Source organism: Jaculus jaculus, chromosome X, assembly GCF_020740685.1.
Source record: "Jaculus jaculus isolate mJacJac1 chromosome X, mJacJac1.mat.Y.cur, whole genome shotgun sequence".
Classification (NCBI taxonomy): Eukaryota; Metazoa; Chordata; class Mammalia; order Rodentia; family Dipodidae; genus Jaculus; species Jaculus jaculus.
This window is the reverse complement of record NC_059125.1, coordinates 6,407,773-6,425,661: the sequence shown is the minus strand read 5'-3', so window position 1 is coordinate 6,425,661 and position 17,889 is coordinate 6,407,773. Positions and strand designations below refer to the sequence as shown.

Below are 17,889 nucleotides of genomic sequence, written 5' to 3'. Positions count from 1 at the left end.
CAGCCTGGGCTAGAGTGAAAGTTTCTACCTTGAAAAACAAACAAACAAAAAAAGCAAGGTAGTTTAATGTTAGTAAGCTTCCTAACCATCTGCTTCTTGAACCTTTCCTATTGTTCACAAAACCTTTATTTCATAAATGGGAATAAAATCAAGACATATTTTTAAGAAAAAAAGTCCACATCTATATTCTTAGACTCATAAAAATAAGTCTGTGGGGCTGGAGAGATGGTTTAGCAGTTAAGGCGTTTGCCTACGAAGCCTAAGGACCCAGGTTCAATTCTCCAGATCCCACGTAAGCCATATGCACACGGTGGCACAAGCTCTGGAGTTCATTTTCAGTGGCTGGAAGCCCTGGTGTGCCCATTCTCACTTTCTCTCTCTCTCTCTCTCTCTCTCTCTCTCTCTCTCTCTCTCTCTCTGACTCTAATAAATAAATAAAAATAAAATCTTCCAAAAAAATAAGTCTATGGTCCTCTGGCAAAAGTGGTCAGTGAGAGAGCTGGCCCTGGATGTAAGCACTATTTTTGTGTTCATAGTTAGAGATAGGCATCAGTAAAATGAACCAAACTGCCTCACTTGCCACAACTCGGGTTATAGCAATAAACTCATACATTCTGTGAAACCATTGACTGTTGCAGTTTTCAGTTCAGAAATGACCTGAGACTTCTAAAATAAAATTTCCTTTTTCTTTTTTTTTTTTTCTTTTTGGTTTTTCGAGGTAGGGTCTCACTCTGGTCCAGGCTGACCTGGAATTAACTCTGTAGTCTCAGGGTGGCCTTGAACTCATGGCGATCCTCCTACCTCTGCCTCCCGAGTGCTGGGATTAAAGGCGTGCGCCACCACGCCTGGCATAAAATTTTATTTTTCTGCTGAGACAGGTTGGAGCTCTGTAGCCCTGGCAGGCCTGGAATTTGCTTTATCGATCATGGCCCCAACTTTCAGTGAGCCCTCTGCCTGTAAATACTGTTTGGTTTTTTAAGTTTACTGGAGAAAATGAAATGTGTTGAAAAAGAAAAAGAGAGAAATATGTTGAAATTTTTTTGTTGTTGTTGTTGTTTTGTTTTGTTTTCTTTTCTTTTTCAAGGTAGGTCTCACTGTAGCCCAGGCTGACCTGGAATTCACTATGTAATCTCAGGGTGACCTTGAAATCACTTCTATCCTCCTACCTCTGCCTCCCAAGAACAGGAACTAAGGGCATGTGCCAACATGCCCAACTCTGACATGTTTTAAATATTTTTTTTTTATTTACGAGAGAGACAATGAGTGTGCCAGGGATGCTAGCCCCTGCAAAAGAACTCCAAACACATGTGCCACCTTATCCATCTGGCTTTATATGGGTACTGGGGACTCAAACCCAAGTTCTTGAGCTTTGCAGGCAAGCACCTTAACCACATAGCCATCTCTCCAGCCTTCTTATATGTGTTTTCTTTTGTCTTATGTAGGGTCTCACTGTAGCCCAGGCTAGCCTGGAACTCACTCTGTAGTCCCAGGCTGACCTCAAATTCATGGTGATTCTCCTGCCTCTGCCTCTGAGTGCTGGGATTAAAGGTGTGCACCACCACCCCCGGCTCTGAAATGTTTTTAAGTAGCTAAAAAGTCATAGTTACAAGTAACTTGGCGATGATAGTATATGGCTCTCAGTACATGCACTAAAAATTCTTACTGATGTTTAGCACACTCTCCTGTTCCCATTGTCCACCTTATGTGGGCCCGAGGGTGATGCCCACCCTCTGCTCATGCCATCATTTCCCCTGCCATCATGGTGCTTCCCCTTGAGTCTATAAGCCAAAATAAACCCTTTTTCCCAAAGCTTAAAAAAAAATCTTACTGGGCTGGAGAGATGGCTTAGCAGTTAAGCGCTTGCTTGTGAAGCCTAAGGACCCCAATTTGAGGCTCAATTCCCCAGAACCCACGTCAGCCAGATGCACAAGGGGGTGCACGCATCTGGAGTTCATTTGCAGTGGCTGAAGGCCCTGGCATGCCCATTCTCCCCCCCCCCTCTTTCTCTCTCTGTCACTCTCAAATAAACAAATAAAAAAGTAAAATATATAAAAAAAAATCTTACTGATGAATAAATAGAAAGAAGCAAGGGTTTCAGAGAGAAAACAAGAACTTAACTGGGCATGGTTAGTGCATACCTATGATTCCAGGGCTTGGGATGTGGAAGTAGGATGTGGAAGTAGGAAGTCAGGATTTGAAAGTCATCCTCAGCTACATAATGAATTTGAGGCCAGCCTGGGCTATATAAACCCTGTCTGAAAGATAAGGGAGGTGTTGGGGTTATAGTTGAGTCAGAAGAGTGCCTAGCATGTGTGGACTCAGGGCTTGGTACATGCTAAGTAAGCACACTGAGGACTGGGCTACATCCCCAGCCACAGCTGGGTGGCTTAGTGTTCACATGACCTTGCTTTGAGGAATGAGTAAGCCAGTTAGGCTTCTGCCGTACGTGGTCCCACTCAACTGCACAGTAAAAGTCATCTGAGTGGCTTAGCAGTTAAGCACTTGCCTGTAAAGCTTAAGGACCCTGGTTCAAGGCTCAATTTCCCAGGACCCATGAAAGCCAGATGCACAAGGTGGCGCATCTGGAGTTTATTTACAGTGGCCGGAGGCCCTGGTGCACGTATTTTCTCTCTCTCTCTCTCTCTCTCTCTCTCTCTCTCTCTCTCTCTCTCTCTCTATATATATATATATATATATATATGTATATATTTGCATCTTTCTCTGTATGTCACTCTCAAATAAAGAAAAGTGAACAACAACAACAACAAAAAACACTGGGGAACCATTGACTGGTAAGGACCTCCAGGCCCCTCCTTGGAGGTCCTTATACAACCGGCCCCATGTGTAGCCCTGGAGGTCTACATTGTTAAAGTCCCTAAGTCATTCTTGTGGGTAGCCCCTATGTCTAAAGGGCCTCTTAAAGGAGACCTCTGCCAGCTAAGGATATAGTCAGTGGTAGAGTGTATAACTAGCCTGTGCAAACCTCTGGGTCTAAACCCAGAACCACAAAAAATGAGCATTTCACACAGAGGCTGTTTTCTTATCTTTGTTTTCAAAGTGGTTTGTGTTAGTAAAAAAAAAAAAAGCAGGAAAGAAAGAGGGGGTGCTGGAGAGATGGCTTAGCGGTTAAGCGCTTGCCTGTGAAGCCTGAGACCCCTGGTTCGAGGCTCGATTCCCCAGGACCCATGGTAGCCAGATGCACAAGGGGGCACACACATCTGGAGTTCGTTTGCAGTGGCTGGAGTCCCTGGCATGCCCATTCTCTCCCTCTCTCTTTCTCTATCTGCCTCTTTGTCTGTCTGTCGCTCTCAAGTAAATAAATAAAAATAATCAAAAATAAATAAATAAGCCTGGACCAGAGTGAGACCCTACCTCGAAAAACCAAAATAAATAAATAAATAAATAAATAAATAAATAAATAAATAAATAAATAAAAAAAAACAGGAAAGAAAGAGAAGGGGAGGCTGGGGAGATGGCTTAGTGGTTAAATGCTTGCCTGTGAAGCCTAAGGACCCCAGTTTGAGGCTCCATTTCCCAGGACCCACGTAAGCCAGATGCACAAGGGGGTGCACGCATCTGGAGTTTGTTTACAAGGGCTGGAGGCCTTGGTGCACCCATTTTCTTCCTCTCTCTCTCTCTCTCGCTCTGAAATAAATAAAAATAAAATAAGAGAGAGAGAGAAAGACTCACTCAACAACAGAGACAGGCTTTATTCCAGGGAAAACCTGAGAAGGGCTCCAACCAGGCACATCGGACTATGGAGTTGTGGGGTCAATGGAACTCTTTGGTTGCAAGGCGATTCACCATGTCTCATGGCTTGGGCCACTATAGGAGAGTGATGATTGGGATAGGTGATCTGAGTCATTCTAGAAAGGTGACAATTGGGAGGGGTGGTTTTGGTCACTCTTGGAAAACTGTTACAATGAAATGACAAGAGTCCAAAAATGGAGAGATTCTGGTTCTAACAGTTTTCTTGTTTTACCTCCCAGTGCGGGGGAATCAAACCTGGGACCTCATGCATGGCAGATGCACTCTCTATGGCTAAACTACACCCCCAGCCCTTGTTTGTATTCTTTTTTTTTAATTTTTTTAATTTTTATTAACATTTTCCATGATTATAAAAAAATATCCCATGGTAATTCCCTTCCTCCCCCCTGACACGTTCCCCTTTGAAATTCCATTCTTCATCATATTACCTCCCCATCTCAATCATTGTACTTGCATATATACAATACCAACCTATTAAGTACCCTCCTCCCTTCCTTTCTCTTCCCTTTATATCTCCTTTTTAACTTACAGGCCTCTGCTACTAAGTATTTTCCTTCTTACACAGAAGCCCAATTTGTTTGTATTCTTAAAGTTGTGTTATGTCCAATACCTTGTGCTTTCATATTGAATACGGCAAACTAAACGTTTGCATTTCTCTCCAGTCCACCCACCCATCCCACTCACTATGTGATAGTTATAGAACCAGAGTCAATTCATAATGACAAGAATGAGAGCTGGCGCAATAGCCAAGTGATGCCAATGGTTTTTGTTGACGATGTCTGGGGAGGCTCAGGAATTCTGAAGGTGCGTTGTTTGTGCTGGCTAGGGGAACACTGGTACTGGAGCAGGCTGTGGCTCAGCTGTAGTCTGAAGGGAAAACCCAAGAGTGAGCAGTGTGAATACATTATTCTGAGACACAGAAGGAGGCAGGACAATCTGGCAGTTAAAATGGCTCCTGGGAAGTGGAAATCCCAGGGTAGGGCAGGCCACAAGACTGCTATTATAAACGTCTTGTATAATTTTGACTTACAAAAATAACTACATGCTTTTTTTTTTCTTGGTCTTTCAAGGTAGGGCTTCACTCTAGCTCAGGCTGATGTGGAATTCACTGTGTAGTCCCAGGGTGGCCTCGAACTCACAGCCACGATCCTCCTACCTCTGCCTCCCAAGTGCTGGGATTAAAGGCATGTGCCACTATGCCTGGCTAGAAATAACTTGTTTTAAGCAAAGTTTCACTCTTTAGCCCAGGCTGGACAGGAACTGAGGCAATCCTCAGGCCTGAGTTTCCTAAGTTCTGACACTAGAAGCAAGAGCCACCACCCCCTCTCCCCCCAACCCCTGCTCTTCCTCTGTTTTGTTTTTGTTTTTGTTTTTGAGACCAGGACTGGCCATGTAGCTCTGTAGTACTGGCTTTGAAGACCTTCCTACCTCTGCAGGAGAGGAAGAAAAGACTATGGGAGGAAAGGAATGCAAACATACAAACCCAAGGCAGGTCCTAGGTGAGGTTGTATATGCATATTATACCACCAAGCACGCTGGAAGCTGAGGCAGGAAGATAGCTAGTTTGAAGCCAGCCTGCTCGACACAGTGAGACCCTGTTGATGCAGGATTTTGGGTCCAGGGAGGGATGAAATTCCATAAAGATGAGGCTGGAATTCCAGGTCAGCCAAAGCTAGAGAGGGATCCTACCTTAAAAAAAAAAAAAGAAGAAGAAGAAGCCTAGGAGAGAGCTAGAGCTTGAAGGGGCAGTGCAAGCTGCCCTGCAAGGGAAGGAAGGGACTTGGGCAGTCTGGTCCAGGGAAGGAGCCAGTCTAGCTGGGAAAGTGTGGCCTTTGAAGTCTCAACTATGGATGCTTGGCAGGGGAAGATGGGAGGAGGGGTTTCAGAGATCCTTACAGGACCTGAAAAGATATAATGACCTCACATACACAAATTCTAAACACAGGCAAAACTAAGCTATGAGAATAGCAAAACTAAGTGAAAAAATTACCATAAAATTGGGACTATGAGCTGGAGAGATGGCTTAGTGGTTACGGGACTTGCCTGCAAAGCCAAAGGCTCCCAGTTCAATTCTCCAGGACCCACGTAAGCCAGATGCACAAGGGGGTACTTGCATCTGGAGTTCCTTTGCAGTGGCCGGAGCCCCTGATGTGCCCATTTTTTCCCTCCCTCCCTCCCTCCCTTCCTCTCTCTCTCTCTCTCTCTCTCTCTCTCTCTCTAATAAATAAATAAATATATTTTAAAAAAACTGGGACTGGGACTGGGACTGGGCCTGGGCCTGGGTGACCTCGCTTAGAATGACTTTTTCCAACTCCCTCCATTTTCCTTCAAATTTCATTAATTCATTTTTCCTTACTGGTGTGTAGAATTCCACTGTGCATATGTACCACATCTTCATTATCCATTCATCAGTTGATTGGCATCTAGGCTGATTCCAGTTCCTAGCTATTGTGAATAGAGAAGCAATAAACATGGTTAATAGCTTTTTAGTTTTATGAGGTCTCAGTGGTTGAGTGTCTAATTTCCTGTGCCAACTCGGGTCTTATTCAGGACATTTTTCCCTATGCCTATATCATGGATCGTTAGCCATTTTATGGTTTCAGGTCTTATATTAAGGCCCTTCATCCATTTAGAGTTAACTTTTGTTTAGGGTTAGGGAAGTGAGTCTAGATTCAATTTCCTACATGTGGTTATCCAATTTCTCCAACACCATTTGTTGAAGATGCTATCTCTCTCATGTGCAGTTCATAACTGACATCAACTGGAGATGAGTGTAAATTGCAGTAAGCAACAGGAATATGGACATAAATTAGAATGAAACCAGTAGAAAGAAGAAAAAATATATATATATACATACACACATATATGTATGTATGTAAAACAAATAAGGGCTGGTTGATCAGTTAAGGCACTTGCCTGCAAAACCAAAGGACCGAGGCTTAATTCCCCAGGACCCATAAGCCAGATGCACAAGGTGGCATATGAGTCTGGAGTTCATTTGCAGAGCCTGGAGGCCCTGGCAAGCCCATTCTCTCCCCCCACCCACTCCCCACCTCTATCTCTGCCTATTTCTTTTTCTCTCTCAAATAAATAAAATATAAGGGCTAGAGTGACGGCTTAACAGTTAAGGTGCTTGTCTGCAAAGCCAAAGGACCCGGGCTGGATTCCCCAGGACTATGTAAGTCAGATGCACAAGGTGGCGCATGCATCTGGAGTTCATTTGCAGTGGCTTGAGGCCCTGGTGCGCCCATTCTCTCTTCCTCTCTCTCCCTCTCTCAAATAAATAAATAAAAATAAAAAATATAAGAAATATTTTAAGAAAAGTATATGAAGCTAGGTGTGATGGTGCACACCTTTAGTCCCAGCACTCAGGAGGCAGAGGTAGCAGAATCACCATGTGTTCAAGGCCAGCCTGACACTACATAGTGAATTCCAGGTCAGCCTGGGCTAGAGTGAGACCCTACCTCAAACCCCCCCCCAAACAAAAGGATATGGAAATAAGGATGAGAAGGTAACAATTACATAAAACAAGGAAAACAATCAAGTCTACCTCTATACATAGCAGCTACAGTTTGAACTGAACAGAAACCTTTGGTAAAACACAACACATTTGTAGGCCCTGAAAAGAAAGGTGGATATTCCAGAAGCTCTGGACAGTTAATTACCAGATAACAGACCCTGCAGGTACTCTGAAAGTGAAGTGAAACCCACTCAAGGGCTTGCAGCCCTTCTCTCAATCAGATGTGCAAGGTTTCAGTTTCCAAAATAATACATTAAAGGAAATCTACAGCTTTTAATTTGAAAATCAATTGCTTGCACTGTGCCATGATTATGCAAATGAGAAGCTGAGTCATTGCCCTTCAGATTAAAGCAAAAGCTCCCTAGCAAGGCTGAGGCCTGCTTGGCAGAGAAAGGTCCAGTCCAGAGTCTATCCGGGAAGTGGTTGATTTGTTTCCTCCTGAAGCCTCAGTGTGATTTTTTTGTAAAAAAAATAAAAATAAAAATAAAAATAAAAATAAAAAAATTTGGAGCCAGGCATGGTGGAGCTCACCTTTAATCCCACCTCTTGAGAGGCAGAGGTAGGAGGATCGCTGAGAGTTCAAAGCCAGCTTGAAACTACATAGTGAATTCCAGGTCAGCCTGAGCTAGAATGAGACCCTACCTTGAAAAAAAGAGAAGGAGAGAGAGAGAGACTGGCCCCCTGGTAAGTCACCTGTCTTCCCGAGCAGGGAGGATACGGAAGCCCAAACAAAATTGGTGTGCAGTCTGAAACAGGAGAGTCACAGTTGAGGAGCAATCAGTCCTCCCGACTTCCCAAAGAAGGGAAAACTACTTGGCCAGCACGGCCCTGACTCATCCTCACAGACAGAAAACACCAGAAAGCTATAGGACTACTCCTGGGTCCCTAAAGTCTCAGGAGAGCCATTAGTGAGCTCCAAAATTAATTCTTGATTAAATTTTGGCTAACTGCATGGTCTTAAACACTCAGAGAGTAATGTGTAACCAAAGATAAAAAATACCTTAAATATATAAATGGTATAATACAACAAGAGCTTTCCAAGAGGGGAAATAAATGAGACCTTAAGACATCTTTTTGCCATAGTTCTAATTCTATAATAAAGAAAAACAACCATAGATGTCACAAGGGTTATTTTCAAATCTAAGAATATATAAGTAAGTTCTGAGACCAAAAAATATACATTTGTACAGCCTTTCATGCCACCCAATGACTCCCTATTATCAAGGTTCAATGTGTTATGTTTCTGATAACTCTACTAATATATCTCATCTGTTTTACAAGTCGTGTAGATTCAGGCCATGTCGAATACTGCTGTGCCATTTGATGAACAGTTCTGGAAGAAAATCTCAGCCAGCTCATGCTCAGATGGTCGTGACACAATCCACCTCATCTACCTGGGTTCCCTTGACCACAAGAAGGACCAGTTTGCTGTGTGCTCACTTCCCATTAACTCCTTACTTTTTTTTTTAATTTTTAATTTATTTATTTGAGAGCGATAGACACAGAGAGAAAGACAGATAGAGGGAGAGAGAGAGAATGGGCGCGCCAGGGCTTCCAGCCTCTGCAAACGAACTCCAGACGCGTGCGCCCCCTTGTGCATCTGGCTCACGTGGGACCTGGGGAACCGAGCCTCGAACCGGGGTCCTTAGGCTTCACAGGCAAGCGCTTAACCGCTAAGCCATCTCTCCAGCCCAACTCCTTACTTTTATTCTTTCTCCCCAATGTTCTCTTCCAAGACTATCTGCCTACACTCCAGGGTCCATTAGAATAGTTCCCCTCTGTGGGAGAGACTCTCTAACTGCCACAACTTCATGCCCCATTCAGCAGGAAACAGTAAACAATATGACATCTTTGTCCTTTGTCCCCTAAGAGCAGTTAGAGTGTCTTCTCATAAGAGGGAGAAATAAAGGGGGGTAGAATTAGGGTGACTGGACCCCTGAAGGTAAAATGGGCAGGAAAGGTTTTCTTATCTCTTGCCCAGTTCCAAAGAACTGTTTTTCCATGTGTGTGTCACATCCCTGACTCTGCAAAAGACAAGCCTTTGATGCCAGTCAAGTTATGTCTCTCTGCCTGTCCAGCTTTAAGCCAACCAGAGCTCAATGCCTGCTCAATATTTCCATAACCAGGACCAGTTGTGTCAAGACACCTGCTCTCCTTTGGTGCAAAAGGAGTAACCACCCCATACATAAATATTGCCTCTCCCACCTTTTGTTCCTCAGTGTTGTTTCACAGGTGTACCTCTAAGAGAAAAATGTGGCCTACAAACTCTGCCTGTGCCAACTGAGAGAGACTTTCATCCCTCTGCTGGTGGGCCTTGGCATGATGCTGTCTCTGGGTGCCCCTGGTGACCAACAGCCTTGAATCTCCCCAGAGATAATGTAAACTCTCTTGCGGGTGTGCTACTTCAAAATCACCTAGCCTTAGACCTCATTACTGCTGAACTTAGGGACATATATGTGGTCTTGCGACAAGAATGTTTGTTTTTTGTTTTTGTTGTTTTTTTTCGGGGTAGTGTCTCACTCTGGTCCAGGCTGACCTGGAATTAATGATGTAGTCTCAGGCTGGTCTCGAACTCTCGGTGATCCTCCTAGCTCTGCCTCCCAAGTGCTGGGATTAAAGGCGTGCGCCACCACGCCCGGCAAGGATGTTGTTTTTTGATAATGAATCAAATGTTTAACAAAATGTTAAAACTCAAACAAGGAGCTGCTTGACCACCACAAGCCTGAGGACCCCACCACCTGGTTCTCTAAACCTTTAGTTTTCTGGCTTCTCCCATTCCAACAGCTGTGAAAGTGAGGGGGACAAAGTGAAAGAGGATTAGACTTAGTTTTTATAAAAACAAGGGGGGCTATGTATGGCTTTGGATAAAATAATAATTGGTTTCAGTCTATGTTTAGTTGGTCTCCATGACCAACTTCCCTTATCTCTTCTATTGCTGGTCCCTTGATATTACTACTCTTAGGCCTTACCATAGGACACCGAATTATTAATATTCTAAATATATATATGGAGAGAGAGAGAGCAAAAGAGAGAGAGAAAATGAGAATTAATTCTATTAAACTTATGGTATTACAGACACAGTATGTGTCCTCATCTGAACAAACCCTAGATGTTATCCCTCACGAGTCAAAGATTTAACTCAGTGCCATGTCAGAGGGGGAAATGTAAAAAGAGCAAAATGTTATGTTTCTCTACATTTCTTTTCTTTTTTAAAAAATTTATTTATTTGAGAGCGACAGACATAGAGAGAAAGACAGATAGAGGGAGAGAGAGAGAATGGGCGCGCCAGGGCTTCCAGCCTCTGCAAACGAACTCCAGACGCGTGCGCCCCCTTGTGCATCTGGCTAACCTGGGTCCTGGTGAACCGAGCCTCGAACCGGGGTCCTTAGGCTTCACAGGCAAGCGCTTAACCGCTAAGCCATCTCTCCAGCCCTAAAGCTTTTATTTTTAACAATATACAAGGTGGTGCACACATCTGGAGTTTGTTTGTAGTGTTTGGAAGCCCTAGCATGCCCATTCTCTCTCTCTTTCTCAAATAAATGACTAAGTTACAAAAAAAAATCATTCATTTTAAGCACTCAACAAAATTCTTATTTATTTATTTTTTAATTTTTTGTTCATTTTTATTCATTTATTTGAGAGTGCCAGAGAAAGAGGCAGATAAAGAGGGGGGGTGGAATGGGCACGCCAGGGCTTCCAGCCAGCAAATGAACTCCAGACGTGTGCGCCCCCTTGTGCATCTGGCTAACGTGGGTCCTGGGGAATCGAGCCTCGAACCGGGGTCCTTAGGCATCACAGGCAAGTGCTTAACTGCTAAGCCATCTCTCCAGCCCAAAATTCTTATTTTTTTAAACAAAAGTTTTTTAAAGATGTTATGGGGTCCAGTGTCACACAAGTAAGACCATCAACTCACGGCATGTGAAGCAAAGTTTAATTGGGTAAAAAAGAAAGAAAAGGAAAAAAGAAGATAGTCTGGTATACCAGGTCTGCACCCCAGAGGGCATCTCAGGGGGAAAGCAGCAGTGAACTGTTCAGAGTGTCAGCTTTTATTGGAAATAACCATGATGTTAGGAAAAAAAAAAACAGGATGGGAGATAAACCCTAAATCACAATTTACATGTGACATTTACAGACATAAAATTTAAAAAAGGAACTTGTAAACAGATCTTTTGGTCAGTCACAGGAAGCCCCACCTTGGGGGTGCAAGGTAGGCCTGTGACCAGGAGTCCCCCTTATCTTAAGGAGTTTGCTCAACAATGCAGGCCCCAGAAAATGCTGTTCATCCCAGCAGAGCCTCTTGTTTACCTGCCATTAGCAGAGCCTCCTGTTTGTCTGCCATCAACAGTCTCCTGACTTCTCTATTTCTCTAGGCTAGGTATAAAGAAATGTAGAGAAACATGGGCTGGAGAGATGGCTTAGTGGTTAAGCGCTTGCCTGTGAAGCCTAAGGACCCCGGTTCGAGGCTCGGTTCCCCAGGTCCCACGTTAACCAGATGCACAAGGGGGCGCACGTGTCTGGAGTTCGTTTGCAGAGGCTGGAAGCCCTGGCGCGCCCATTCTCTCTCTCTCTCCCTCTATCTGTCTTGCTCTCTGTGTCTGTCGCTCTCAAATAAATAAAAAAAAAATTTAAAAAACTAAATAAATTATTTCATTTATTTGTGTGTGCTCTGTGTTCATGTGTATATGTGCATGAGTGTAAAAATATGGACTACTTCATAAGTTTTCATGTCATCATTTCACAGGGACAATTCTATTCAACTCTGTAGTGTTCCAATTTTAGTCTATGTGTAGTAGAGTGAGCACAGTGATATTGTCTGCGGGGGGTGTTGGGGGGTGTTTGAAGCAGGGTCTTGCTATAGCCCCAGGCTCACCTAGAACTCACTCTGTAGTCCACTGCCCTCAAACTCACAGCGATCCTCCTACCTCTGCCTCCCGAGTACTGGGATTAAAGGTGTGCGCCACCACAGCCAGCTTCCAAGGAATATTTTGAGAGAAATCTCTACTGTGATCAAAAAGTGGAAAAAGGGCCGGGAGGGAGAGGTAGGAGGATCACTGTGAATTCAAGGCCACCTTGAGACTCCATAGTGAATTCCAGGTCAGCCTGGGCTAGAGTGAGACCCTACCTCAAAAAAACAAAAAAAAAAAGTGGGAAAAAGGGGGGCTGGTGGGATGACTTAGCAGTTATAGCATTTGTCTGCAAAGCCAAAGGACCCTGGTTCGATTCACCAAGACCCACATTAGTCAGATGCACAAGGGGGCGCACGCGTCTGGAGTTCGTTTGCAGTGGCCGGAGGCCCTAGTGTGCCCATTCTTTCTCTCTTTCCTCTCTTTCTCTCTCCCTCTTTCTCTGTCAAATAAATAAGTAAAAGAAAATAATCTATTAAAAAAGTGAAAAAAGAGGTCAGGCTTGGTGGTGCCAGCCTTTGATCCCAGCACTTGGGAGGCAGAGGTAGGGGGAGCCCCATGAGTTTGAGACCAGCCTGAGACTACATAGTGAATTCCAGGTCAGCCTGGGCTAGAGGGAGACCCTACCTTGGAAAAAAAAAAAAAGGTGAAAACAGGGGCTGGAGAGATGGTTTAGTGGTTAAGGTGCTTGTCTGCAAAGCCAGAGGGCCCATGTTCAATTCTCCAAGACCCACGTGAGGCAGATGCACAAGGTGGCGCATGCATCAGAAGTTTGTTTGCAGCAGCTGGAGACCCTGCTGTGCTCATTCTCTCTTTCTGTCAGCCTCTTTCTCTCTCTCAAATAAATAAAATTAAATTAATAAAATTAAAGTAAAAAAAAAAAGCTGGGCAGATTGTTCAGTGGTTAAAGGTGGTTGCTTGCAAAACCATCTGGCCCATGTTCAATCCCCCAGTACCTGCACAAAATCCAGATGCAAAAAGGGGCACATATATTTGGAGTTTGTTTGCAGTGGCATGAGGCCCTGCCAAGCCCATACATATCCCCTATCACTTTTCTCTTCAAATAAATAAATACATAAAAATATTTGAAAAACGTTAGTGCCAGGTGGGGACTGGGGAAATGGCTCGGGGGACAAAGTATTCACCATTTAAGTACTCCTGTTCCATCTCAGACCTTGTATAAAAAGTCCAGCTGGGCTTGGTGGAGCACTCCTTTTTTAAAAGACATTTTATTTATCTAATTTATTTATTTAGTTGAGGCAGAGAGAGGCTGTTTCCATTTCCCAGCTATTATGAATTGAGCGGCAATAAACATGGTTGAGCAAGTATCTCTAAGGTAATGGGATAAGTCCTTAGGATATATGCCTAGGAGTGCTGTAGCTGGGTCCTATGGTAGATCTATTTTTAGCTGTCTCAGGAACCTCCACACTGATTTCCAAAATGGCTGGACCAGATTGCATTCCCACCAACAGTGTAGGAGGGTTCCTCTTTTTCCACATCCTTGCCAGCATTTATGGTCATTTGTTTTCTTTTTTTTTTTTTTCATTTGTTTTTTTTTTTTAAATTATTTATTTATTTATTTGAGAGCAACAGACACAGAGAGAAAGACAGATAGAGGGAGAGAGAGAATGGGCACGCCAGGGCCTCCACCCACTGCAAACGAACTCCAGACGCGTGCGCCCCCTTGTGCATCTGGCTAACGTGGGACCTGGGGAACCGAGCCTCGAACCGGGGTCCTTAGGCTTCACAGGCAAGCGCTTAACCGCTAAGCCATCTCTCCAGCCCTCATTTGTTTTTTTGATGATAGCCATTCTGATAGGAGTGAGATAGAATCTCAAAGTAGTTTTAATCTGCATTTCTCTGATGGCTAAGAATGTAAAACACTTTTTTAGATGTTTATATGCCATCTATATTTCTTCTTTTGAGAACTCTCTATTTAGTTCCATAGCCATTGTTTAGTTTTTTGAGTTCTTTGCATATTCTGGATATTAATCCTCTGTCAGATGTATAGCTGGCAAAGATTCTGTAGTTTACCTATTTGGTCTACTGACAGGTCCTTTGCTGTACAAAACCTTTATAATTTCATGAGGTCCCAGCAGTTAGTCTGTGGTTTATTGCCTGAACAATGGGGGGTTATATTCATAAAGTAATTGCCTATGCCAGTATGTTGAAAGGCTTCCACTACTTTTTTCCTCTAGCAGCTTCAGAATTTCAGGTCTGATGTTATGGTCCCTGATCCATTTGGGTTTGATGAATGGGTCATTGAAGAAATCAAAAATGAAATCAATAAATTCATAGAATCAAATAATGATGAGAATATAATATACCAAAACCTTTGGGACACAATGAAGGCAGACCTAAAAGGGAAATTTATAGCTGTAACTGCCTGTATTAAGAAATTAGCCTCTCTCTCTCTGCCTCTTTCTCTCTCAAATAAATGAACAAAAACTAAAAAGGGGGCTGGAGAGATTGCTTAGTGTTTAAGCACTTTCCTGTGAAGCCTAAGGATCCCAGTCGAGGCTCGATTCCCCGGGACCCACGTAAGCCAGATGCACAAATTGGTGCATGGATATGGAGTTCGTTTGCAGTGGCTGGAGGCCCTGGCACACCCACTCCGTCTCTCTCTCCCTCTCTCCTTCTTTCTCTGTCTCTAATAAATAAATAAATCTTTAAAAAATAGAGAGTTCACAAGTAAAAAAATTAATGCTTTACCTTAAGGCCTTGGAAATAGAAGACTAAGGCAAACCAAAAATCAGTAGATGAGAAGAAATAATGAGGATTAGGACAGAAATTAATGAAATATAAACCAAAAAAATAATCCACAGAATCAATAAAACAAAGAGTTGGTTCCTTGAAAGGATAAACAAGATTGATAAACCCTTAACAAATCTGACTTGAAGAAAGAGAGAAGAGACACAGATTAATAAAATTAGAGATGAAAAAGACACCATTACAACAGATACCAAAGAAATTCAGAAAATCATAGGTTCGAAAATTTGAAAGAAATGAATGATTCCCTTGATTTATATGACCTACTAAAAGTAAATCAAGATGGGATAAACCATTTAAATTGACCTATAAGGAGTACAGAGATCCAAGCAGTTATAAAAAGTCTCCCAATCAAACTGCCCAGTAAGCACTTCTCTTAATATTTATACCCTTATATTAATGCTACTCTCACTTTGGGTACAGAGTCTTCTCTTTTCAGATGGCAGTGACCTTGGGATGACTCAGAAGGTATCATAGTGCTGGAAAGAAGTGACTGGAGTACTGAGTAACATCTCAATCACACCTTCCAAGGCTCAGGGTCTAATGCAGAAGAGGTGGCGGAAATAATGTAAGAGCCAAAGGAAGGGTAGGACTCCTTACAACGTGCTCCCTCCAGACATAAAATGGCCTGGATATCCATGACCTCACAGTGCCTGACACTACCTGCACAAGACCATCATAAGAGGAGGAAAAGATCATGACATCAAAATAAAAGAGAGACTGATTGAGACGGGGAGGGCATATGATGGAGAATGGAGTTTCAAAGGAGAAAGTGGGGGGGAGAGGGAGGGTATTACCATGGGATATTTTTTATAATCATGGAAAATATTAATAAAAATTTTTTAAAAAATGAGAGAAAAAAATAAAAATAAAATGAAAAAAAAAAAAAAAGAGTCTCCCAACTAAAAAAAGTCCAGGCCCAGATGGAGTCAGTGGTGAATTTTACCAGACCTTCATGGAAGAACTAATACCACTGCTTCTCAAACTTTTCCATAAAATAGAAAAAGAGGGCTGGAGGAATGGCTTAATGATTAAGGCATTTGCCTGCAAAGCCAAAGGACTGAACCCAGGTTCGATTTCCCAGGACCCACATTAGCCAGATGCACGAAGGGAGTCTGGAGTTCATTTGCAGTGGCTGGAGGCCCTAGCATGCCCATTATCTCTCTCTCCTTCTTTCCCTGTCAAATAAATAAATAAATAAATATTATTTTAACATTGTAAGGCATAAATTACAATTTATAATTAAGTTTTAGTATCACTTATGAGTTCATTTGCAGTACCTGGAGTCTCTGGCATGCCCATTCATTCTCTCTCCTTCTCTCTCCCTTTCTCTGTCAAATAAATAAATATAAAATATTTAAAAAGAAATAGAAAAGGAAGGAATTCTATCAGACTTCTTTTATGAAGGCAGTTATCATCCTGTTACCAAAAGCAGACAAAGACAGAACAAAAACAGAAAATTACAGACCAATATCCCTCATGAACATAGATGCAAAAATTCTCAATGAGCCAGGCATGGTGGCACATGCCTTTAATCTCAGCATTCAGGAAGCAGAGGTAGGAGGATCACCAAGAGTTCAAGGCCACCCTGAGACTACACAGTGAATTCCAAGTCAGCCTGAGCTAGGGTGAGACTCTACCTCGAAAAACCAAAAAAATAAAAATAAAAATCATTCACCCCGACCAAGTAGGCTTTATCCCAGAGAAGTGGGGATGGTTAAGTATATGCAAATTTGATAAATGTAATACATTACATAAATGGACTGAAGAACAAAAATCACTTGATCATCTCAATAGATGCAAAAAAAAAAAAAAAGCATTTGACAAAATCCAACGTCCCTTCATGATAAAAGTCCTACACAGACTGGGAATAGAAGGAGCATATCTCAACATTATAAAGGCTATTTATGACAAACCTACATCCAACATATTACTAATTGAAGAAACTTGAAGGTTTTCCGCTAAAATTAGGAACAAGACAAGGGTCTCCACTGTCCCCACTCTTAACAATATAGTACTGGAAGTCTTAGCCATAGCAATAAGGCAAGAGACACTCATTAAAGGGATACAAATTGGAAAGGAACAGCCTAAGTTTTTAAAAGCTTTTTAAAAAAAGTATTAGGGGCTGGAGAGATGGCTCAGCAGTTAAGACACTTGCTTGCAAAGCCTAACAACCCAGGTTTGATTCCCCAGTGCCCATGTAAAACCAGATGCACAAAGTGGTGCATGCATCTGGGGTTCATTTGCAGTGGCTAATGGCCCTATTGAAGCCTTTCTCTCTCTCTCTCTCTCTCTCTCTCTCCATGCAAATAAATAAATAAAATAAAAGGAAATCAGACTTTGCCTGTCATCTTCAGACTGTTCCCATTATTGCTTGCTCCTTCTTCACAAAATCTTCTCTGATTTGTATTCTATAGTCCTTTCACTTCCTTTTATTTCTTTATTTCATAGTTGTCCAAAGTTTAGGCTTTCACTTACTTTATTTTATTTTATTATTTTCATGGTAGGGGCTCACTCTAGCTCAGGCTGACCAGGAACTCACTCTGTAGTCCCAGGCTGGCCCCACACACACAGAGATCCTCCAATCTCTGCCTCCTAAATGCTGGGATTAAAGATGTGCATCACTATGACTGGCTTCTTTTCCCATTTTAAAAAAACTTTATTGCCGGGTGTGGTGGCACACCCGTTTAATGCCAGCACTCAGGAGGCAGAGGTAGGAGGATTGCTGTGAGTTCAAGGCCACCCTGAGACTACCTAGTGAATGCTAGGTCAGCCTGGGTTGCAGTGAGAGCCTTCCTCGAAAAAAAACAAAAATAAATAAATTAATTAATTAAAACATTATTTATTTATTTATGAGAGGGGGGAGAGAGATAAGGGGTGTGCCAGGGCTTCCTGCCACTGCAAAGGAACTCCATGCTCCAGTTGTGT

General features: G+C 42.7%; 1 non-coding gene across 1 annotated transcript; it reads right to left on the bottom strand.

The window, feature by feature from the left end:
• Positions 1–11,984: 11,984 nt before the first annotated feature.
• On the bottom strand, positions 11,985–12,090 carry LOC123456900. Its single transcript, XR_006634766.1, has one exon. It is a non-coding gene; the product is annotated as a U6 spliceosomal RNA (small nuclear RNA).
• Between the last annotated feature and the right edge of the window lie 5,799 nt (positions 12,091–17,889).